The 25,325-nt window shown below is 36.0% G+C and overlaps 1 protein-coding gene across 6 annotated transcripts in view; it reads left to right on the forward strand.

The window, feature by feature from the left end:
* The window catches only part of KCNIP4 (potassium voltage-gated channel interacting protein 4), a 389,496-nt gene that overhangs the window by 222,628 nt on the left and 141,543 nt on the right, over positions 1 to 25,325 (forward strand). The gene's annotated exons all lie outside the window — the stretch shown is intronic.

A 25,325-nucleotide genomic window follows, 5' to 3' on the forward strand; every position in this document is an offset into this window, starting at 1 on the left:
AACATTGAGGGATATCAGGATGGTAATGGCTTAGCTAGTTTTATAGAGTCACAGGATCATTAAGGTTGGAGAAGACCTCCAAGATCATTGAGTCCAATCTTTGACTGAATACCACCATATCAACTAAACCATAGTACTAAATGCCTCATCCGGTTGTTTTTTGAACACTTCCAGGGATGATGACTCCACCACTTCCCTGGGTAGCCTGTTCCAATCCTTGACAATTCTTTCAGTGAAGAAATTCTTTCTTATGGCGTTATACTGCAGTATGTTCCAAGGTTATGCTCTATATCCTGCAGTGAATTTGTGTCCTGACAATTTCTTCAAAGAGGCTGGATGGTTGTTTAGCAGCAAATGAAGGTACAAGTAAGCAAGTGAAAAGTTTTTATTCCTCAAACATATGAAGTTGTAATTGAGCTTCAGCTAGAGATCTCTCAAGATATAAGAAGCAGATGGATTTAGGGACACAGCTTATAAATTACTGTCCAGTATTTATCCATTAGCCTATGGCTCTCTCTTCAATGTGGCAATGACATTAAGAATATAGATAATGACATCCATAATCCATTTGGGAATGCTCTTACCTACATCCCAAATAGTTACATTTAGTGTAATAGCTTTGTATACTTACTGCTCAGAGCAACCAAGTAACTTGGAGATGAGATATGCCTTTGCAAATTCCAGTCTCCTCTGAGCCTCCCTTGTGTTTTATTATCTGGGACACTATACAGTATTTTTGTTTATATCTGTGGGTATTGATGTTCTTCCCACGCTTTCCTTTAAAATTCTAGTTCTATAGTATAAATCTTGATGGACTTTACCTTACATCACATCTGCACTGTCTGCCCAGTTTAAACAACACTTGTGGAACATGACTTACCAGTTTTCAAATCCCACAGTCTTCAATTCAATTCAATTCACATTGGCTACAGCCTTTTGCAACAGCAGATGTGGTTCAAGCACAAATCCTTTTCTAATCCGGGGTTTAATTAGTTTTATTCTGAGATGACCTCAAATGCTGTAGATTTGCAGCCACAGTCTCATGAATATGATCACTGAACACCTTAGAGAGGTAATCGTCTTTTGTTTTCATGGCCGTTTAAACTTGTGTTTACCTCTGACATTTATTTTGGGCAATGATTGCCAAGAATTTGGCAATAGGTGCTTAGTAGCAGGACTATAGCCCACAGTTTGTCATCTGGGAGCTACTGTCTGTAGAACACATACTGGTGATGGGGTGCATAGGCAGAACAGGTTTCCTTTTCACAGTCTGCTTATCAGACTCAGCTGGAAAAAAGCATAACTCTCAAGCCACGCCAAGCGAGAATTAGGAAGGAGAGAATTTGAACTCAGTTGTGTTTTGAATGAGAAGAACAGTTATACTCAAAACTGTGTATTTGTGTCACTTCCCTCTTGGCTGTGAGCCTGTCTCTGGCAATGGTGTACAGAACTCAGAGAAGCAGTATATGCTAGTCTTCCTAATTCTCCAGGCTTGTCTTAGGAATTGGTGCTACATTTACTGCCTTCCATTTGTCTGGCATGGGAAACATGCTTTAGACAGTATAGATTTTCTAATATCATACTAGAGTTCCCACTACATTGTGAACTAAAGGGATATAATCCTTCTTGCTATAATCTGCTACAATTCAGTTGTTTTATTGTTATAGTGCTTTTTTTACTGAGGTGCCATCTGAATTCAGACTGTGCTTGGCTAGAATATGCAATCTCCGACTCATACTTTGAGTAGCTAGTTCAACATAGGATATTTTTAAACTTCTTTGATTCTGAATTATTGTAACTATTTGTAATCATGTTCTGTTTAAAATGTGCTATGTGTCCTTTTCCATCCTGCCATCCACAGGGCAGGAGTGAGGTAATACCAGGAAAGCATGGTGCTGATGTGGCAAACCAGATGAGGAGATGTAACTGCCAAGGTAATTCAGGCCATGAGGTCTCTGCTCTCCATTCCTCACCAATTCCTGTTGCTGTCCAGCAGCAGCACTGGAATACAGGGTCAGCTCTGGCTGACTACACCTGGCTAGCAAGTATCTTTTACTTTCATCTCTGGATTAAACCTTCGCTAGTTATATTTTTGGACAGTATTTTATAACAGCAGCAGCATTGTTATTAGTCATCAGTATTTACACTGGGATTAATTATTTTTTGTTGGACAGCTTGGAACTGTTCTCCAAAGCAGAACTGGAGAGGAATTTATAACTGCCCATGCTTTTCTAGTGTAGAAATGTAAGCAGTTCACATGTTGGCTTTTTGGAGTTTTTAGTAGATCACCTGGGACAGTGGGACTACAGCAGCTGTAACAGTCAATTATTTCTCATAGGAAGCAATTTTTTTTTTATGGCAGAAGTAAATAATGATAAGTTTGCTCCCAAAAGAATTTGTATCAGCAAATACTGACAGTGTGGTTTCCCAACAACTTGCTGTGCACTAAACAGGATGGGCTGTGCTTTTTGCATGTAACAGGCATACACATGGAAACTCTTTGGAAAACTTCCTCCTTTTTAAGGTTTTGGTCTGATTGCAACCCCTTAGCTAGTTAGATATTTTCTTTAAGGATGTTCAAAGACAGGAATTTGAATTAAAAAGTTAGTAGAGCCAACCTGTATCCTGGAAAGACTGTAGATGATGGTGGTCTTAGGAGCAGAAGATATCCAGCAGCTCTGATTTACTACCATCAACAGAAGAAGTTAAGCCAGGACTTCCCATAGAATTTCATGTACTCTAAATACCCTTTCTGACAAGCAAATACATGTTCACTGAGGTTCTGTTCCTGGCAGTTCTATTTCAGGAAGAAGAAATGTATATGAAAATGTAAAAAGGCTACCAAAAATTTGGTGGAAATGATTATATCTTTGGAGTTACTAGTTTGTTTTCAGCCTTCAGCATTCCAGTTACAATCTCAACACATGTGACTGTCATTTAAAGCTAATGCAGTTTTCACAGATGTTGTAGTAAATTTTAACTGACTGAAATAAAAACTGGTAAGGGCTCCACTGTGTGGAACAGTATTTTAATTCCAGGATATCTATACAGAGGTAATTGCTGAGTCTTTGCAAGAGAAAGGAGAGTTTTTTCCTTGTATGCCTTGCAAAGCATACATAATGGATAATAAAGAGATTGCTTTATAAAGGAAACTCCTTTTGAGCCCAGCATGTAATTATCCATTACAGAAATTGAAATGCAATTGCTGGACTGCATATGTCAATCTTCCTCTGTTGCCCAACAATCACACTTGGTTTTTAATAGATAATTTTTGTCTGTCTTCTCTTGGCACAACTATTATATTTCTTGTTCCCATGATCTGATTTTGGGCTGTTTTCTACCTTAAAGCACAGATAATTTTTTAAGCAGTTTAGTCTAACTGGCAGTTAGCATTTTTATCATGTATTCAGCTTTATGAAGATTCAGCAAGCTTGTACAACAAAACAAGTTGTAGCCTGTCTCTTATTTTCATGGCCGTTTAAACTGAAAAGACATCTCTGCCTTTCTAGACAGTTTTTTCAGTTGCATATATCACGCCCCTTCCAAAAGCAGCTTCTAAAGTGCAGCACAATTTTAGTTCTAAATAATACATTTATTCACATCTTCAGATAAATTGTATATTTTGGACTTACTGTACATAATTAAAACAGGCACAGCAATTTTTCTGCTTTCTTAAGTGTATCTATTCTGGGTTGCAGAAAATGTCACTGTGTTCCCAGTGCCATTGATAGCACTGCTCTGAAGTTGGGAATTCATTCAGTATTTGTTCTTATCAACATGGAATGACTTTGCATAGCTGTGAACAGTATGGAGGAGGTAGAAAATCAGACATTTCACTATCTTTAATTTTCTGTGACTAAATGCATATTTTCTAAGTAAAAAGCAAAGGGAAAATCCTTAGGTAAATTTAGCCTGATACTCAGCATATCCTGGGATTATTTTCCCACTCTGCTTTAGAAGTGACTAAGTTTAAAACTAAAAGCAATATAACCAGTTTGAGATTGCATCTGAAAGGAGAAGAACATGTAGTTTAACATGACAGCATAATATACTGTATGGCAAAATGCATACTAGGAAAAATCATATTTTGGTAAGCACAAGTGTTTGTACTCGTCTTGTCTAAACTGAATAAAGTTAGAGAAGAAGAGACATGATCATATAAAAGAATTGTAATAACAAACACAGTTTAAATGCACACCTGCTAATTCTTTATGCAGTAGATTGCATTTTTTCAGAACAGAAAGATTTCTAAATGTTATGGATAATATTTTCCTTTGTTTGCTAATGTGATATGTTGATTTATAGACAAATATATTTCAGTGCAAATAAAAGAAAAAAATCTGGTTAGGATGAGAGAAGTCCTTCAGAATTACCTTTTTCCTATGAAGCCTTTCAATATTATAGACATTTTATAGGTATTAGGTAGGAGGCACACCTTACTGGCTGCTAAAGCTGTTCAATAAAGTATTTGTCAAATTGAGTTCTTCAGACATGGACTCCTAAATTTTAAGCTGTGTATTTACTATTGTAGTGTTTGCATATGCTAAATGAAGTATATTTTGTTAAAAGACATAGTAAAATATGATTACAGTTCATGTCAATTTGACATTTTAGTTTTTATTCCAGAAATAATGTAGTTACTGTCTTGGAGCCATAGTTTGCAGCAGAAACTATTTTAGAGTCTAGAAGAAATACTACATCTCAGGGGCCACTGAGCCATATAAAGAAAAATCTCTATCATTAATTGCTGTTATGCAGTTCTCCATGGGTCTTTTATGTGGAATATTTTACTCAATAATTCAAAAAGTGCAGCTTAAGGCTTAACTCAGGTATCTTTTCATATAGGTTTGGATAAAGCTGAAGGAAATTGCAACTGAAAATTGGAAGCATGCTAAGAAATTGAAAGTGCTTTTTTTATTTGAAGGAATTTGCTGTTTTGCAAAGGAATTTCAACATGCACAAGGAAAAGGAAGAAAGGAAAAGGTGACTTAGGAACACAATGCTTGTTGTGCCCTTTCCAATTCAAAAGCTATAAATATTAGAAGGACTTGAACAATAATTAATGCCTTGCTGACAGGCTGTCTTTGCTATTTTTAGATAGTTTAGCCAGGAGCTCTAAATGCATGTGTACTTAGATGGTCCCAAGAAATGGAACCCTATTGTTTTCAAGAATGTTTCAAGAACACCAAATATTACCTCAGAAATTGAAACTTTTTTATGTTTATTATGTTTTCCTGATTTTTTCCTCTTTTAGATTATTTTTCACAGAACGGTTGTCCTAACATCAATTTAATTTTAAATTATTTTATTCATAAAATCTGTTTGGTTTTCCAAATATGGATCTGGAATGAAATGCAATAACAAATGAGTAATACTTGTTGTTAGCTTTTTTCTTTTTAATTTTGAAGATTTAAGTGTGTAATTGAAGATTTTAAATTGGTGTCAAAGTCAGCTTTATGTAATATTTCATAATGGGTGTAATACAAAACAAAGCAAAGTGCAGCAAGGTCTTAAAGGGTAACATAAGATATTCAAATTCCTGTGTAGGTTAATAACTAAAGCTATAAAAGAACATTCTATTTATCCTAATAAAAAGTTTAGAATTCAGTTTATTAAAAACTATATATTTTATTTTGTTTGTTCCTTATTAGAATGTGTATGAAATTATGCATGCCTTTTCCTCTTTTTAAAGGCAGCAATGGATAAAGCACATTCCACATGACATATTTAGGTTTGATTTGGTGTGTTTTTTCTATGGTGTACCAATTTCTGATACATGAGTTCCCATTATTCTACACTAGCCCCTCTTATTTCAACGATGAACTCGCTTTACAGAGACAATGCCAATCCATACATATGTATCATATATAAACCACAGCATTTGCTTGGTGGTATCTGGAATCTGATGACAGGAGTGAGCATTTAGCTCTGCACATCCAACTTTGGATGGTAGTGAGTCTTAATCAAGCATTTATGCCAAATGTTAATTATCTGTTAATCAGCTCCAATAAACCTGAACCTGAGTACCACATGGCACATAAAAAGGGGTATTTCTTGATTCAGAGATAGTCGATATTATGGTAGGATTAAAATTCTAGAGTTGAGCTTCTAGGAAGCTGAACTGGAACAATATTTTTAGTTGTACAAGATAGAGATTTTGGTGTTTATAGAGAGCATTGTTTTGCTAGGTTTTAATTTTTCTATTCTTTTACCTTTACTCAACAGAATTGATGAAGTATCTAGTATGATAGATGGCTTGGGAAAATGTAACCAAATATGCAGTGCTGTGCTGGACAGACTGATTACTTTTTACAAATTGGATGGAGGAATAGGAGTTCTTTTTTGATCCTTTGTAAACTGAATCTGGATCTCACCCAATTTCCCTTCTGGCCAGCAGACTGATACACTCACTCCACCAGTTTGTCTGAAATGCAGTTTGAACTTTTCTAGGTTGAATAACAAACTGAGACTTGTGCAAGAGAAAAGTTTCAAGGAGATTAGACTGAAATAATGCTTCTTTTTTCTCTTTAATGTCAATAACTAAATTATAAAATAGCCATCATAAAGAAAAAAAGAGGAGAAAATTCTTTTGATATTCAGAAATCTGTATCTTAACTCACTTGTAACTCTCATCTACCCCTTAAAGTCAGGCTGGATCTTTGACCATGAATTTTGCCTCATGCATTTTTCCTGGAAGAACTTTGGGATTCCTAAATTTCTTGTAAATGATAGAGTGCTGTTGACTGTATAATGATCTTGCACTACTGAGATGCTGTGTATCTATTTTGTTTGTGCTTCTCTTTGGTCTGTCAAGAATTTAAGTTAACTCCAAGTGAAAAGAAATTAGAAAGCAAAGCAAAATGAATAACATATGCCAAGCCATTAATAGTTTTAGCACCAGTCCAGGCAATATTCCCAAACTGGCAGGATACATACAATATGTCCGCTGTCAAGCTGTTGGATTTTGGGACCAGCAATTCATTGTTAACCATCTGCTTTCCTCTTTTTCACATCATTTCATGGTTTATTTTGGGTTATGTTAACAAAATATTACTGCCCTAATGCACATTGGAATAAATTAATAGATGGTTCTAGGCTAGGAAGTTTTTACAACTGTGTCCTTGACCCATGGCATATTTGACAGTGCTTAATTAGGCAGATCTATTAGCCAACAAATCTCTTTACAGAAAATCCATGGAACTAAAATGATCAGCTTCTGCAGCCGTGTACATAACAACTTTTTAGTGTAGATGAGAAAAATTCTAAAGAAATATGTAGATTATATCTGCATCACTGTGAAAAATTTATTTTAATGCAAAATATTTCATCAGGCATCATGTCTTTCAAACTTCATCTGCACCAGTTTCTCAGAGCTCAAAAAAGTTCCCTTCAATGGGACCTTCCAGTAATTGCAATTAGGATGTTCAGAGATTTCATCTGCTTTTAGAAATGTAGTTAAAATTGTAAGCCTTACATATAGGACATTGTAGTTACATTTCAAGACAATTTTTATTTCTGGTGAATATGGTTATAGATAATATTGCCTTCACAGCTGTTATCTGGCACATGCACTGCCAGTGGCCAGCTGTGCAGTGTGGGTAGCAGCTGGAGAAGCTCATGAGTAGAACAAGAAAACAAGCAAAGTGCAAAGTCCTTTATGAACATCTGACTGCTGACTTAAAACAGGTATTAGAAGTATGCTTATTGACTGTCAGGAAGAAGAGAAAATATGCATGCATTGATGACTTGCATTATATCTCTGATTTTAGCTCTGGATTTCAATATACTATTGTATTTAAAAAACAAATAAACCCACTCAGCAGTTAGTCTTTATACTGTGTGTTCCTTGCAGTGTACAGGAACTAAAGCTCAAGAGTCAAATACTAAAATGTATGGCAGAACTCCATGTGACATTTAAAAGCTAAACTTAATTCCAGATAATCTGGATATCCTATAACTGAAGTAGATTAATGTTCTTTGAAATGAAAACAAAATCATAAATCTTTATGGGTAATTGGGAGGTCAGTGTAGTTTTTCAGCATGTCATTTAGGCATATTGAAAAAGATAGATTATAGACTTATAATTCTATTAATTTGGAGGGAGGAGAAGATATTACAAAGAGTTAGGGCCCATAAGTCTAGTTTTTTTAAATGTTTAAGCATAAATAGTAAAACTTCCAAAAGTTTTTGGGTTAGGAAAATAATTTCCTTTGAGTAATTTTTGGCCCTTTTTTCATTTGTTGAATATCCTGGATTTTTTCAGTCTGGGTAAGGAATGCAAGACTGAGTCATTTTCTTACTAGTGGCTTTCCTTAAACAGGTCTGTGAGCATCTGTAGAGACACTGATCATTAAACTGGAGAAGCAGATGTACCAGTGCTCAGGGGAGACTCACCTTTCTCTCCCACAGCCACTGGAAAGTCACGTACCTGGGAAGTGTGTGACTTACTTTTCTGATGAGTCAGTCAATACCAATTGACTAGATTGATATAAAGATGTAGTCTTGGCAAGACAGATTGGCTGAATGCAGCCAGGTTTGGTCCTCTTCAAATGCCATGTCAAATGTCACCCTCTCACGTGTGTATTGACGTGAAGCATCGAGTTGTACATTGAAACTCTGACTTCCTACTGCTTCATCTGAACAATTTGTACAACTTGCTTTCCCTGAAGGCATTAGTATGGGAATTGTTCCTTGAATGTGTCTGTGTTCTGGGATGCAACTGGAAATAGAACAATGTGACTTGTTTCCTCATTTCTTGCTTCATACTTGAAATCGTAGCCGTGACATCTCTATGGAAAACTGCCTTTCCTTAATTGACTCTAAGGAAGTTACTATTTCTACTCTTTTGAAAAGAGGTTTACTTGACTTTTTCAGACAATATCAAATTTTTCTTCCTTGTTCTCTCAAAGTCATCTCTCTATTTTGTTACATTTACTCATATTGCAGCTGCCTGCTTTACTTGTCTCATTTTTTCCTGTATTCATTCAGCATTGCTCTTTCTCCTCACTACTACTTTTGTTTTATTCTCCAAACTTCAAAATTGCTTATGTGTTTGCATCAAGTATTTTCACACCAAACATTTTCTTTAGTTCCAAGAGGTAAGTGTTCAAGCTTTTTAACTCTGCTTGTTGTATGTAACTGGATATTCCTTTGGTCTGAGCTGTCTACATTCACATTATCGGTATCCACCTGTAGCCTTTAGAATAAGTGATCTTATTGCAGGAAGTTTTTCATTTCATACAGCCCTTCCACCCATAATAGTTTGTAACATTTGGGCTTTCAGTTGTCAAGATTGCCTTACAGTTCGTAAAGACAGATTTTGCTTAAAGCGTGTTAGATGTCACAAACACTTTATCCTAGTGGCAAATATAGATAAATAAAATTAACTAGCTAAGTGGCTGACCTCCAGTAGATTAGATATTGTTAATCAATCAAAATTGTTTGTGGCTGGGGGACTTTTCAATAGAGTTTAAATCAAGGATATTGCTCCATTTATTCTGACCTTGATCTCTGCTTTGTTTTATTTTTAGTTTCCTGGGCATTAGTTACAAATTAACATTCATTTGTCCTTCTTTGTCCTTACTGTTGAATTCATTCAGATCTGATGGAGTTTATATAAGTCAAAACCACACATATACTCTGTACTGAAGTGTATGTAGTCACCAGTGAATATCTGAGGGCTTTGAGACCTTTCTAAATTGTAAACTCCTCATAATACTCAAATGTGGTGCCATAATGTCCAGCATATACTAATTGCAAATCCTTATGGGATTTTATGGTATTCTTGTACTTCTACTTTGCTGGTGAAGTTCCAAGAAGGTTAAGCTTTCTGAACATTAATTCCCTTTTCATACATCTGTTTAGTTCTTAGGGCTTTAAAACAGAAAATGAAGTGCAGTTTTAATAGTATTGATCAGTGATTGCTTTGTGACTTGGTTGTACAGTATCAATGGAAATTAGATTTTAATGTTCTTGCAAAAAATATTCAGTTACTTATGGAATTTCTTATGGTTGAGCAAGCCAGAGATTTTTAAATTATATCAGACACTGTTGGTCTATCTCCGCTTTCATGGAACTTCTTTTGTACTAAAGCTTTGATTTAATTATTTGACCTAAGAAATCTGGACTTAATTTGCTAATAGCTGGATGTGTTCAGCTTTCTTTTAAGACCATTTCAAATAATTTTATTGCTACTTACTATTTCTTTAGGTTCTACCATGTTTTTCATGCTTTTAATTATTGCATTGATTGATCAGTTTGAAGTGTTTCCACCTCTTGGCAGTCGTGTGACCTGACAGAGCACCTCATACAAAGGAAAACAGGAAACTCCTCCCTGAGTGAAGCTGCAGTGTCTGTATTTCTTTCTGAGCTCTTGCAGAAAGATCTGAAGGGAATGTTCTGTATCATCCACATTTTTACAAAACGCTGAACTAACTGTGGATGCTCTGCCAAGCTGACACAAGCCCATGCAGTGCAGGAGTGTGAGGTGCCCAGCAATCCTTGATGGTCAGAGTGACTTTCCATGCTCCAGCTTCATTACCAGTCTTTCTAGAACATGGGGACATTGTCCTTAATATGTACATAGATAAAAATGATTTCCAGAGAAAAAAGACAGTATCCTGAGAATTTCAGATATATACAGATCTGTAAAAGGAAGCCATGCAAATGGCAAATAGGAGAAATTCAGGGTATTTTGTGTTTTGGGGGAATATGAAAAATAACCAGAAATATCTTTAACCACGAAGCTACAGAGTTAACTTTATGCTCCTAAAATGGATTAATTACTAGTCACTAAAAGCTTTTCCTTTGGTCCTTAGTCAAAGCCAAAGTCAAATATCAAAACATTTTTGGTTTGGTGGTTTGGATTTTAGATAGAAGTACAGTCCAGGCCCTTCTGCCTTCTTTATGCCACTAATCTGAACATCACCATAGCTATTAGGTTTGTTTTACTATAGGTTTCAGAGCAAAGAAAATTAGGGCTGTCCATACTGAAGCACAGAGATGCCAAACTGGTATGGTCTGTTCAATAGATGTAAAAATGAGTCACTTTGAGGTTTCCAAAGTAAGGGAATTACAGCATTATATATGTATCCATCTGAGATAATTACACACCAAATCAGTCCATTTACACTCTTGCACCATGTCTTGGTGCTTAAGATGTCAGGGCTCACATCAGCTGCCAACTGAGGTATCCAAAATCTTTATTTAGAGATGCTTTACAGTTAAGCAGATGTTATTTTCCTCTTCCTACTATGAACAAGCACATTGTGACAGCTTGCTCTTTAAGATTTTTTCAATTTATTGGCTGTTTCTCATTTTAATCAGATATTTTGCTTCCCCCTACCAGACCTTGGCTTCTTCTCTTTATTTATGTATGTACACTCTGGGTAAAGGCAGTGTGAATAATGAAAACATGGACTGAAAGAGATCATATTTCTTTTAATATTGGAATAGTTGACCACATGTGCAACACTTCAGGAGCAGAACTTCCTGACTTACAGCTTTAGAACAGAAGCTCTCTCCCAGATGAGCTGGAAGCTTCACTGAAACTCAAACTTTGCATTTGAATTTTTTACACAGAAAACACAACTGTTATTCAGCTGAAACCAATATATCATTAAAAAAAAACTTTTGATTTTTTATATAACCTTTTTTCCTAGAAAAATGGGCCTCTAGCTAAGCTTTCATGTCATAAAATCAGAGAATCATAGAACATCTTTGGTTGGAAAGAGCCTCTGGAGATTATCTAGTCCAACCTGCTGCTCAAAAATGGGACCAATTTCCTAAAACAAAGTTGGCTGGGGCCTTGTTCAGTTAAACCCCTCTGGGCTGCCTGTCTCAATGTCAGAGCAGCCTCATTGTAGACAATTTTTCCTTCCAAGTAATCAGAATTTTCCTTGTTGCACCTTGTTTGTTAGCGCTCATCCTTTCTTGGCATGCTTCCAAGAAGAGCTTGTCACCAGCCACCCACTGGGCAATGGAAGGCATCAGTTTTTTGCCTTTTCTGCTCCAGGCTGAATAAAAGCAGTGCTTTCAGCTTCTCCTTAGCCTAGCTTTGGAAACTTCCCACCCAGTTCCCTGGAGTGGTGCAATGGAGGTTGCATTCAGTGGTTCTTAGCTTCCCTCTGGACTACACATCTGCCAGGAACTATAAACTTTCCTTTGGCACTGGCCCCAGGGACCATGGGCCCATTGAACAGATGGGATCAGGAAAGACCAAGACAAAGAAGGTATTGAGTAACCCAAGTTTTCATCTTTGTTATTACCACAAGGATCAATTTTATGGTTAGAAATTGCAAAGATTTTGTTGATTTTGTTTACAGACATTAGCTATTCTTTACAACATTCTTTTAAAGTGGAAGCAGCACTAATGACTTTGACCTGAACACAGAAAGCATAGAGAAGTAATATTTTTAAATCAAGTTCTTTAAATAATGATAATATTTAGAAAGCCATTCTTATTTTATTAACAATGTTATCAATAAATTTCCATTCAGCATAATGGAGGAAGAATCAATACTTAAATACATTTCTAAGATGAAGATTTGCAAATTCTGACATAGTTAAAAATCCTAGCATATATTTGTGTGTATCACCTCCAAGTATTTTGCACTTAGCACTGCAGAAGAGGCGAGTTTCCATGAATACCAGAATTTTGCAACTGTTCTAGTGTACAACATTGACCTTAAAGGTCATGTTTTCAATATACTTATATTTGTGGGAGTACCTCCTTGTCAAGAAGTCATCAATTAGCTGTGTTTTACCATAGCTTTCTGCATTAATTTATGTTACCATATTTATGCTACCTTTTGAGTTTTGTAACTCAAAAGGTAGCATAAGTATGGTTGCATAAATTAATTTTAAATTCAAAAGGTTTTGTTTTAGCAACTGATGCTTTTTGACAAATGACACTAATTCACTTGCACTCCATTCTTTAATTTAGAGATATTATAACCTGTATGAAAACTGAAGCTGCAACAGGTATGATCTCAGGGAATGCTTGAATAGTTTTGATAGGTGTTGATTACTAAATCCCCTACTATTTGATCCCCACTCTGCCATTATCTGGCATCTGTTGTCTTTCTGGTTTTGAAACATTTTCAGTGTGCATGAGATACTGGCCCCAGAGATGTAGTTGTTGAGAACTGACATTTTATGCAGGACAAAATAAGATGAGTCACAAGTTGATCAGGTTTCACAAAATTAAATCTGCAGCATTAAGGGTCTCTCTTAAGTATTCTAGGCTTCTGTTGTTAAGGAAAAATAATCGAAGGAGTGAGAAAGACATCCTGAAGAGAGGTGATTTTGAAAACTAGGAAATTCCTGCATCTTTGTGTTTAATTAGATATACTTCCTAGAACATAATTCATTTTCCAACCATTTTGAAAGTAATTTAATCCCTGTGTTAAAATATGCTTTCAAATGTGTCTGTAGCATGTAGGAAACAGTTTACTGACATATTTTCAAGGCTGACTTTACTGTGTGTTTACAAAGCTGCATCTGCTGTGTGAAATCACACTGCTATATATTTACTAAGCTGAACATCACACATTGATATGGACAGTTTTTTATAATTACTCCAGCTAGATGTAATGCACATTCAACAGCACACGCTGAGCTGCAGTAAAATGCTTTGGAACAATGAAATTTCATTGATACTAGTAAAAACGTCCAGTAAATATAAAGCTGAGGTTGTTTCACTGTTGCTTACTGAGTTGCTTACTGAAATTTTCATTATTCGTTACATTGACTGAAGCTCTTACAGGTGAAATTTCACAAACTGATATTTTAGAGAGTTATCTTGTGTTACCAATAAAATCACTGGAAGGTACTATTACATAAGGAGGTTTTCTTCTCTATTTTACATGTCCACTATCAAAACCAACCTCAACCCAAACTGTGGAGAAGAGCATGAAGCTATTTAAACATTTTCCTCTCCCAGGTTTCATGAACTCTTTATTACTTTTCAAAGTATTAAGAATGCCCAATACACTTTTGAGCAAGGTGTTTTACCCACACCTGCAGTGCACAGGACAGTGTATGCAGGGATGTTAGCCTGCACTCTGGTAGCAGGGAAGCTGCAGTGGTGATTAGCTTAGCCTGAGAAGAGAGCAAGCAATGCTGAATGATTACACCTGTCAAGAGATAATCATCTGCATGAATTGTGATGGCTTCTGTGACTTCTTTAGTAGTCTCTATCCAGCTGCATATAAATATTACTTAGAGAAAATGTCATTCAAATCATGCTGCTGACAAGGTCATTAGATCCTTTGTATTATATTGTTTTGGAATTTCACAGCAATCTTTTGTGGTTATGAGTCCAGCTTTACTACACATTACAAAAAAAAAATAAAAAGGATAGACAAGAGGACAAGAAAGAGGGGAGAAAGAAGGAAAAAAGTGCAACATTTAATGCCACCCAATAGCAAGCTGTTAGTAAGTAGATTTATAAAAGAATTGGGTTCCACTAGGGTATTACTCTAGAATTGCACTAGGGTATCATTCTAGAATAAACATCTTTGTTAATCTAAAGATCCATGACAGTGACAGCCAGAGCAATTTTTTAAGACAAGTAAGGTCATACAAGTTTTTCACTTGCATCCTACTTTTGCAGACTTCTGTTGACAATATTTGAAAATTCAATTACATGTTCATCTGTATCTACAAAATAGCAGAGTTTCTTTAACAACTAGTTTAATACAACTGTGGCCCGAGTTGCAATTGTACTGCTAAATACTGTGCAACCAAACCAGGTGAATTAGAGAATGAAGGGAAGGATAAGACAATGCTCTTGCCTCTTTCCAGGGAAATGATTGTGTAAAGATTCAGCAGTCCTAGTGATTCACTGTCTTTGACTTTAGAAAAAACAGTCTGTATTATGAAAACTGAGCTTTTACATGTACAGCTCTAATGCAAGTGTTTCTTTTCTTATGATTTTGGATTTAAAGAGTGCCCTTGGTTTATAGGCCAATTTTTTTTTTCATACACACCCAATGGCAATTTTTTATACCAATCCAGTGTCCTTCCAATATCTTTTCTAGGTTAAATATATCCAGTACTTTAGTGTTTCCTGCTAGGTGAAACTTCACAGTCCTTAAATCTTCTTCTAGTCATACATCTTCTTGCTGTCTTCCAATCTCTCTTCAAGCTGTCAACAACTTTCTTGGAACTAATATTGGAGCTAAAATGGTATTATATATTAAGAGAAGGATCAATTTTTGTATCTTGACCTCAGACAGTGCATCCCACTGCTTAAAGGGGATTTTAAACAAATAGAATCAGAAATTACCAAAATGTAAATTGATTTTATAATTCATTAAATGAAATGCTGTTTGATCCATCAGATTATCTTTCAGCTACATTTATATGGATCTGTGAACATATTTTGTACTTTCATGAACCACAGTTCCACAGAATAATGAATGCTACTCAAACTGTAGCATTTATTGTCTACATTCTATAATTATGAAATGTATTAAAAATTCTTTTTCATCTAATAGTATGTAGGGACATTAAAAAAAGTTCAGTGAAGTAAAAATAATGAATAACTTGCTAATTTGATCTATTAAGCTGTTTTCCTTCTCAGAGACCTGTGTAAGAAAGGAGAATTAAGTGGTAGCTATGAGAACTTTCCATAACCTTTCACATTCCTGCAGCACCAGACCATTCCCATTCTTGTGCCAGCATCAGATGTTTCTTGTGAAGCACAAGTCATCTGTCTGTGGCAATTAACTGGAACCTTTTCAATATCAAGGGCTCTTTCTGATGTTCACTCACTTCAGTGTTTTAAATCAAATACCAGCTTAATTATCAGTGACCTGCCATTCCTTGAAGGACACCTGAAAAGAAGAAGGTATTTAATGGAGGAATAAGTCCCATCAGACCATGAGTCTGACTTCACTGTGTTTTACACAGATGTAAAATGCTTCTGGCACCCTTAGCACTAATCCTGATCACCTCCCTCCTTAACAGGCTCTGCTCTTCATGTTATACATTTGTCCATGATCCCTGTTGAACCTGGGGGATAGAGGGTGTTGAGTGAGGAAATAAATTTTAGTTAAGAAAAAAAATCAAAACATCAAAACCCAAACATTTGTTCCTTTGTGTTTCAAAGCCAGGTAGAATTGATTTGAAGTCACAGTTACATACACCCCTAAAATTGAGCTGCAGAGCAAGTAACTTATAAATGTTCTACTTCCATATGAGCACACTGTATCATAAATTTCTCTTTATATCAAGTCTTTCCACTTGTTTTATGTTGTCTCCTTAGAGCAGCTTTGCTTCCTGATGTACTAAATGATGAAGAAAGGAATGGTTGCAGGGATAACTTATACTGGTAATCTTTGAAGAATTAATGACTATATTCTTTATATACAAAACAATAATTCTTTTATATGCCTATATTTAATTTATTAATTTTTTTCTATCTAGGGAAGGATTTCTGGTGAGAAAACTCCAGCCTTGTCTTTCCAAAAATCTTCTTTTCATTCACAGATCTCATATAAAGAATTTCAAATTAAGCTGAATTTAATAGAAAAATCAGCACTTTAATTATACTTCTAATTTTCACAAAATTAGTTTGGGTGAAAAAGAATAAAAACAAGTGTCTCCCTTGCTAAAAGCCACAGAGCTTCAGATTTTAAAGGACTTATCTACACTTTATTAAAAAAAGTTCACCTCCCATCTGATTTTTAGCTTTCACTATGTGCACCTGCCCAATGTTGCCAAACAAAATAATGAGAAAATATCTCTCAAAGATAAAAATTTTTCATGGAATTGAATACAAAATTTATGCTTAATAGAGATTGTAAAAAAAAAATTATTTTATTTATCTCTACTGAAGACAACATGTTTTCTAATCTACTAGAAGCTATGTATTTCCAGATTGCACCCATTCTCTCTGGGGAATGTCCTTTAGATATTCAGCTCACTGCTGAGCAGCAGAATAGTTAATATGTTAAGTATTCATACAGGTAATCTGAACAAGGTATTACTTTTGTAACAGTTCTAAGAAATATTTCATGTCAGGAGAACGGTACATGGCTCATCCCTGATTACAAGACAAGGACACAATTCACTTCAAGTGAACCTTGAAGTCAATGGCTTTGAATGTGTGCAGCTTTTCCTCAGAAACTAAAAGGCTTGAAGAGTAATTTCTCTAGAACATTACACTTTATAAGCTCTCCAGTGGCTCAGTAGTTGAACTTTTCTGTTGTGTATTTACTTCCAGAAGTTGACTTGGATTTGAAAGCCTTGGAAGATAACAAATTGTTTTGTCTTTCCATAAAGCTTTGGTATTTTGATGGAGAGCAAAATGTTCTGGTTTTGTGATTAGGGTTGATTTTGTAAGACCATGACTTACAGGAGCCCTAAGACACATTTTAAAGTGAATCTTACTCATTTCTGTGCAATTAAGGCAGTAAAAGGTTTAGTCTTTAGGCTATATATTAATTCATATCCCTCTTCAGTAGGGTGAGGGCTTTGTAACCATGGCAATTTTTTTCACATTGCAATTTTAATTCTTTTCCTTTAGGAAAACAAATTAGCTAGCAAGTCTTGGACCTATTTTCTTGGTACAGCCATGCGTTGAAAGACAGAAGCATTAGTATTTTCTTAGACTTGTTATTCTTCTAATTACAAGAAAACTTTCAAGATCTGGCAGAATACATTTTTAATACAAAATCACTTATTTATGGCACTGCAAAGGCTGCAATATAGACAACATTTATAGATAACACAGAAAAACATGTTAACTGTAAGCGTGCTTTTTATTGGTCTTGGCAGAGCTGTCACTTGGAGCTTTAACAAAATAAATGAGTTACTGTTTGCCATCTTGCAGACAGGAAGCTGAACCATAAGAAAATGTACATAAGCTAAACATATGGAGCCAAGAAATATTACAGAAAGTGATACACCCTAAAGTATGTAGTTTGGTAGTTGTTCATTTAAAGAGATATTTCATTTTCTTACAGTAGTACAACATTTTCTACTGACCGTCGCTGTAAGTTAGGAACAATTAAGGTACCACTGCAGAGATTGGAATGAAAATGAGCTCTTTTTGCAGCTTGAGGGAGAGCATTGCAGTACTCTGTAATTGTTTTATAGCTGAGCAGGTGGATCTGATCCAGCTCTTGCTTTGCTCAGGTGAATGCAATACAGAGGTTTTGCATACAACCAGCATAATTTTTTCCACCTAAAGGGATGATTCCCTGCTACTAGGTTCAAGAGGGAAGGTTGTCTGAGGTCTAACTGGTCTTGGGCTGTCCTGCAGCCCAGGTGTGCTGAGAGCCAGCATGGGTACAGGCAGTGCAGGCACTGGAGGTCAGCCTTTCTAAAGGCAGGGGCAGACCCAAACATCAAGAGCAAGCTCTGGGTCTCCAGTCCTTGACTGCTAAGTGTCTCTCAAAAGGCACATGCTTGTCATGCTAATAGCAAAAAAAGACAGGCTTGAAAATGAAGTGGGTTAGTTGCAATCTTATATTTTAGAAGCACTTGAATACATAAAATATTTGCAGTTGTGAAAGCAGGTGGCATTGTCAGTCCAACTCCAAATGGGCACCTGTTCCCTAACTAGCAGTGTTGTCCTCTTCAGTACAGAAGCCATGAAGTGGGTAGAAGGGAAAGCTGAACACTTAACATTTGCTCTCTGTATGCTAAGGTCTGTGGAAGTAGTGAAACTTTTCTCTGTCCTGTGAAATATACTCAGGACTCTGTTTCTGAGGTAACAATTTTAGTATTTCTCATTTTTCATGATTTTTAAATTTTTTCATTGTTAAAGCTCCCAGGCTCAGGGAAGCTACTAAAGTTATTTATTGAAAAGTTAAAATGAGAAAAAAGTAATCAATGCTGAAAACATTGCTTTATTCAAAATAATAGATATTCACACTAATTATATAAAAGTAAGCCTCTTTATAAACATATGGAGCATGAGGTTTTCTTTTGATTTTGGATTCTTGGAATGCTTGAGAATGTTGTAGAAGTGATTATATATGTTTTAACACAATATTATTTTTTTAACAGAATTTTGAATACCTGGCACTACCTGCAGAAGTCAGTATGTTTTAAAACAGAGTCTCAGTTTACAAGTCTGTGCAGTGAAATGAATGCTGAGATGGTAAAGGGCAGGACTAAATGTATTATAAGTGTTGAATTGCTAAACAATCAGATAAAAAGGGTTAAAACAAATGTTCTTGGGGAAGAGTTCCTCATTGTTTATTCCTTTTAGATTTGAAGACTTGGCAAACTTGCTGTGTAAGTATGCCTGCTGCCTCAAAAAAAGCTTTCTTCTTTTTTCTTAGTCTAACTCAGGCTCTGATTTATTGAGCCAGAGAAGGATAAGGCAGCTTTAGCTCTTCCATTAACAGCAGCTGAGGCCTACATCACATAACATTGTGTGAATGCACAGCTTCATCCTATCACATCTGAGCTGTAACAACCCACAATCTTTGCCAGTTCTACCATAACTCTGTAGGAGTTATTTATGCCAGATAGCTCCTTAATTCTTTGGTTTTCTGTTTTCTTTGTCTCCTTAATTCTTTGTTTCTTTTCTCTGTGACATTTTTGGTTTAATTTTACACAAAGAGGCTAAAATTGAGGAAGGAAACATGTATGTATAGCACTAGCAAAAAACAATACCAAAATATTGTTTTGGTATAATAAACTCCTTATTTTCTCTGATATGCTAGGGAACCTCAGAGAACAGATAAGGAAAAAATGCTTTACTGACATCACTGAATCTTAAAAATCACACTGTGAAATCATCATGAAGAAATAAATACATAATCTGGCAAAGTTTTTTAAACATCTGTTTGTGTATCAGAATTAATGCATATAATTCAAGTTATTTACTTTCTAGTTACTAACCTTAGTATAATCCATGTCTACGTGGCTTTTACACTAATATAGTCTGACAGCTGATGCAAAATATTAACTTAGCTTCTGAGCACCACATCCAGGATTGCTTTTGTTGGTGAGACTCTGCCAATTTTCATATCAAGGTAGAGCAGTGGCTGTCATGTTCTTACCAACTACTCTTAAATGTCTCAGTCAGATTCTTGTTTCTTGTGCCATTTCAGTCAAATAGAAAATAGTTTTTCTTTGCCTTGTAGGAAGCAAGAATTCACCTTCCTCCCCTTCAGTCTGCAGGGCTTCTCTGGTGGTTTGTTTATTACCAGCAGAAAGAAGAACTGGAGTTATAGGCCACTTTCAAAGGTTTTTTTCTTAAAGGAAGGTATGATGTGTAATTTGCTTTCTTGGCCTAAAATGATGCATTGGGATAAAAGCCACTGCATCCAAATGGTTTTTCTTTGCTGCAATGTTAGAAGTCTGTGTTTATTGGGATATTAAGTGAATAACCCATCTGGTTTGTCCTCAGAGATACATTAGAAAAAAGCTCCCATTTCTAGCTCAGTGTTTTTCTAAGCTATAATTTTTGAAATTCTTTAATTCGGATAGCGTTAAAAGATGGAAAATGTAAAAAACCCCTTAATTTCTGCATTGTAGTGAGGGCTGAGGTGGAGAGAAAATTTGCAGCATGTTATTTCTTCACTTTTGGTAATACTTCTTAAAGAGAATGTGCTGAGAGTTACAGCATATTAGAGCACTTCAGGCTTTTCAGCCCAAACCTGCAGCTGTTGTACAGTTCTGTTTGTTATCTTGCAGATAAGCCAGAAACAATTGCAGATGTAAATAAAATGGCATTTAATGTTTTTATTTTTCCTTGCAGTGCCAGCACATAAGATAAAGTGAGCATTACCCTGTGGGAACTTATGTTGAGAGACAAGTTACTTTTGTCTACCACAGTATTATAAGTCTCATGTTATGTGTTGCAAACATTGCTATGTTCTCTTCTTTGCTTTCTTTAAGTAGAACACTTGACATTTAACTTATTAAATTGTAAGTCTTCTAACTTAGCCAGGGTAGCACATCTTGACAATAATAGCAGGATACAGTAAAACAGTTCAGAAATTTCAGGCTATGCTTAGAACATCTTCATTGCCTGAGCAATGAGGTCAAGTGATATGGAATGGTTTTTGTTCATATTTTGCAGGTTGTAAGAGACAATTCCCATCCATATTACCTATCATAGCCACATGCTTGCCATGCACACAAGCCAATTGATTACTTTTTGCATCCTCCCCAATTTCCCCCAAGGAAACTGCCTCCCTGCCCGAGTGTCACTGGTGAGATCAGTGCTGTTGGGAGCCCTTGACATGTTTGTGCTTGGTCCTGAAGCAATCTGCCCAGATCCCTTGGCTGCCAGCAGTGGATCCCTTCATGGCCAGTACTGAGTGTACCTTTGATAAACTGACCCCAAGTTCAGTCTCTCACTACGGTCTGCTAAGCCCTTCAAAACTTGTGCAAAACCTCACATGAGCCTTACATCACCAGTGGGTGTGGGGGGATAGGAAATGCCAAGGTGCCCCTTTGTGCAGAGTAACAGAGGCTGTATTTCCCTGGGCAAGTGCTTGGCTCCTAGAAATGAGCAAGGAAAGCCCATCCTCACTGTCACTTTCTTCTTCAGCAATGTCCTGAGTGTGTTGGAGCAGAGAGAATATCAAAGGTATCTAGGATCCCTACTGAAGCCTCAGCTTATCACTGTTTCACCCCAGACACCCTGGAAGTTTTAAGCTTTTGTTTATAATGTTTGGAGTAATTGAATTTCCACTGAGAGCTTTGTATTTTTATCCCAAACACACCCTGAGAACATATGATAAATAACACTTAACAGCATGACAGCAAGCTTTCCCTCTTCTTTCAATTCCCTTTAGTGACATTTCTCATCTCAGCATACTTTCATTCTCTCCACACATAAATTTGAAATGGTTACTATACCTCTTAATAGGATGGAGCTAATCAGTCACAAAGTAAATCATTACAGAAGGTGATAATAGCAAAAGCATTTGAGTTCTTTCATTATGTCTCCTGGAGTACTCATTTAAAACTACTGAGTCTAACCCAGAGCACAGTGCAATTCGTTCATCTTTCTGCTTCACACTGAGCTCAGACTTCAGTGACACAAAATGGTTTATCAGCTTGAGGTGAGAGGTAGAATGGTAAATGTCATGAGGAGTAAAGCTTGGTACTAAAATATCACTTGTTTATTAGGTGGATGGGAAGGTATCTGTATTCATGGGTCGAGGTAGCTGAATTAACATCTCTGGTTGGTTTCAGCTGTGAGGCTGCAAAGAGAGATTCCATTTCTTTAGTCGTGGGTCCCAGATTGTTTCTGTCTTTAGAGACATCATTAATAAATCTTGATTTCTTTCCTGTCTGCTCTTAATGTTTCTGGAATAAATAAGTTTTTATATTATGCACATATGTTTGTACAAAAAAGCCCTGAGATTTCTTTCTGCAGCAATGTATTGGACTGTTGCTTCAGTAGGTTTTGCAAGCTACTTAATCATAGTTTTAGAAAGGAGACACAGAAATATTTTTTTTTTCTCCATCTTATTTATGTTGTCACAAAATGAAGTGCATTGACATCAAGTAAAGCTCTCTAAGCTGTTTGGAAATAAGTTCTTTAGCTAGAATTTTCTTTTAATGTTCTGTGCTCCAAGCTGATTCAATTTTTGTATCCCAGATTATGGCTAAATGTCTCCACATAAAAATGCTGAAATAATTCATTGAGAAAAACATGAGTTTCCAATCAGAACAAATAAATTTTTCATATTGCTGTACTTTGCTAAATAAATTGTTTGATAAGTTGAACAAACTGGGTTGTGTTTCTTGTTAGGTATTATTTGATATGATTTGGGGAAAGATTCTTTTTTGTATTCTGATTTGGTATAATTTTCATCTCATAGCTGAGCAAATTTTAAAATTAATGTAGCCTACTATGTAATACATCTTTATGAAAAGGGAAAATTATTTTCACAATATGGTAAATTGATGTTGTTTATTTTGGAGCAGCTTTTGAAACCTCAATTCATATTAAGCTATAGTTACCCAGTGGGACCACTTAATTAAAGACTACCTGGCTCAGATGTCCAAAAGTGAGACTTCTTTTTGTATCATAATTCAAATAGAAATTAAGCAGTCCAGTAAGGTCTTAATGATGCTTGAAAATAGAAACTGTAGGAAACTTAGGTTTGTTCGGATTTTTTATTAATAAAATCCTTTCCCACTTCAGCTGAGGCAAAAAATTAAGGTGGGTTTTGAGAAGACATTTGCTCATGTGTTAGGTACATGCTGGGTAATATATTTTGTTAAATAGCCATAATCTTCCAGTGGACTTAAATGTTTCCTTTGCTCTCTTCACATCTTGCACCACAAACACTTGTGCTGTTCCATTCATCACCCTTCAGTAGCACAAGCAAAAGTCACTTGAGATGTGTACATCTATGAATTGAAATGCTATGGCCTTGGAAGTTGGAGTTTATTGCCAATTTTGGTGGCCTCAGGAATACAAACAATGAAAACAATGAAAAATCATTGTGATAACTGAGATGGTTATTTAAATGCCATAAAAGTTCTTCCTATTCATGTGGTATGTTTCCTAAGAAATTCACTGAAGAATTTCCTCTACAAGGTTTTAAATAAAGGAATAATTACTTTGACCAGCAGAGAGCAGCAATGATATACTTTATAAGGGCTTGAGCCAGCCCTTGCAAAATCCTATTAGTGGCATGAGTGATAGATAATATTGTCTATGATTTTCCTGATTTATGGGAAAACATCTGTTGAAATTAGAGCAACAATAAAAAAATATGCCCTCATTTAATTTAATTATTTTATAGAGCCTCTTAATTTAAAATACTTTCTGTTTAATTTCTTGTCTGTATGAAAGTAACAAAGATTTATTGCTTGAACTGTGTAAGTCATTCTAGTTCTTAATAGGTGATTGCTTTCACATTGATCTGAAGATTTGCTCTGGAGTTCCACTGATTGTGTTGGGCATTGTCTATATTTTAATCTTACAGTTAAATTTTTGCCCATAATTGTCAATAGGAAGTTATTGTCCACTGGGTTACGGGAAGGGTTTCACCATTCCTGTGACATATATATTAAAATTCATTATAAAGAGATTAATAAGATAGGGTGAAAAATTCTAACTATGTATTTCAATTTTCTTTTGCTGTCTGTTCACAAAGATGTGCAATTTTACAGGCACTGCATAGGAAGGATGAGAACCTCTTTTTCCTCTGCTAGACCGTTCTAACAATGCTGTTAGAGATTTATATTTCCTGTTCTGGTTCTGTGGCTCTTCCATGTTTGATTGTGTAGCAGTACTCCAGAACAGATTGAAACAGCCCCTTTTTCTCAAGCTTTTTTGCTTTACCCTGAAAATGGAAAAAAATAAAAATAAAAAAAGAAGAGAGTCCCATCTTCTAGTGGGTCTACTTTGCAAAGTAGGAAGGAGTATTAACAATGCCACTAGTGTCACTTTTGGAAAATTGGAATTTATGTTGGTTTATGTTGTTTTGGAAAATTGGGATTTATGTTGGTTGTCCCAGTGTTGTTTATATGTTGTATTTTAGCTCAAATCAGGACTGTGGTTCAGAGTGAACCTTCTATTCCTGCTACCCCATGGAGCAGTTTTACTTTCACAGCTGTATTGCTCTCAGAGGTGTATAAGTAAAATACGTGTTCCTGACACAAATGAATATTCAGTTCTGGGAAATGCTGCATGTAGTTCAGAGTAAAAATCCTGTCAAACACATGAATTAAGTTGTGCCTAGGAAGGACTACCCTTGGCACCAAGTGTTCTGGCATCCAGATCCACCCCTGCTGCACCAAGCTGAGGTCAGGCTGCCTCAGGTTCCAGAGGAGCTTGGGTGGCAGCAGCACTGCCCTGCCTAGACTGCATCAGCTCTGTCACTGCCTGGACACTGGTGTGCAGGGAACTCTGGGGTCCAGATTAGAAATGCTGCCTGAGTTCAGATTACAGTGCTGAAGAGCCATAATCCAATGTGAATGGCACTAGCTCTCTCCTTTTTTGATGGCTAGCCTGTATGAAGTTCCCTTTGCTTCAGTGTTTCTATTGCAAAATAGGAGCAATTTTATCATAAAGGTTTTATAAAGTAAGTTTGGTGGTGTTTATGAAGCACTGAGGTCCTGCCATAATGAACTCTACACAGACTAATGAGGGAAACAGTGCTCTCCTCCTTCAGAACAGCTCTTAAATAGCAGGCAACAAATTTGTTGAGACCATAGACTGGATAAACATGGGGAAAGAAAATATTATATAGCTCTTCATTTAATGAGTACCATCCTTTCTGCAAATGTAATGAAAAAGGTCATGAAAGAAAATAATGAAATCTTGTAATTAAAGATTTTATCAGCACTCATATGCCCAAAGCACCTGCCTTAGAGTTCTATGAGAG

Source organism: Agelaius phoeniceus, chromosome 4 (genome assembly GCF_051311805.1).
Source record: "Agelaius phoeniceus isolate bAgePho1 chromosome 4, bAgePho1.hap1, whole genome shotgun sequence".
In the NCBI taxonomy this organism is placed as follows: domain Eukaryota; kingdom Metazoa; phylum Chordata; class Aves; order Passeriformes; family Icteridae; genus Agelaius; species Agelaius phoeniceus.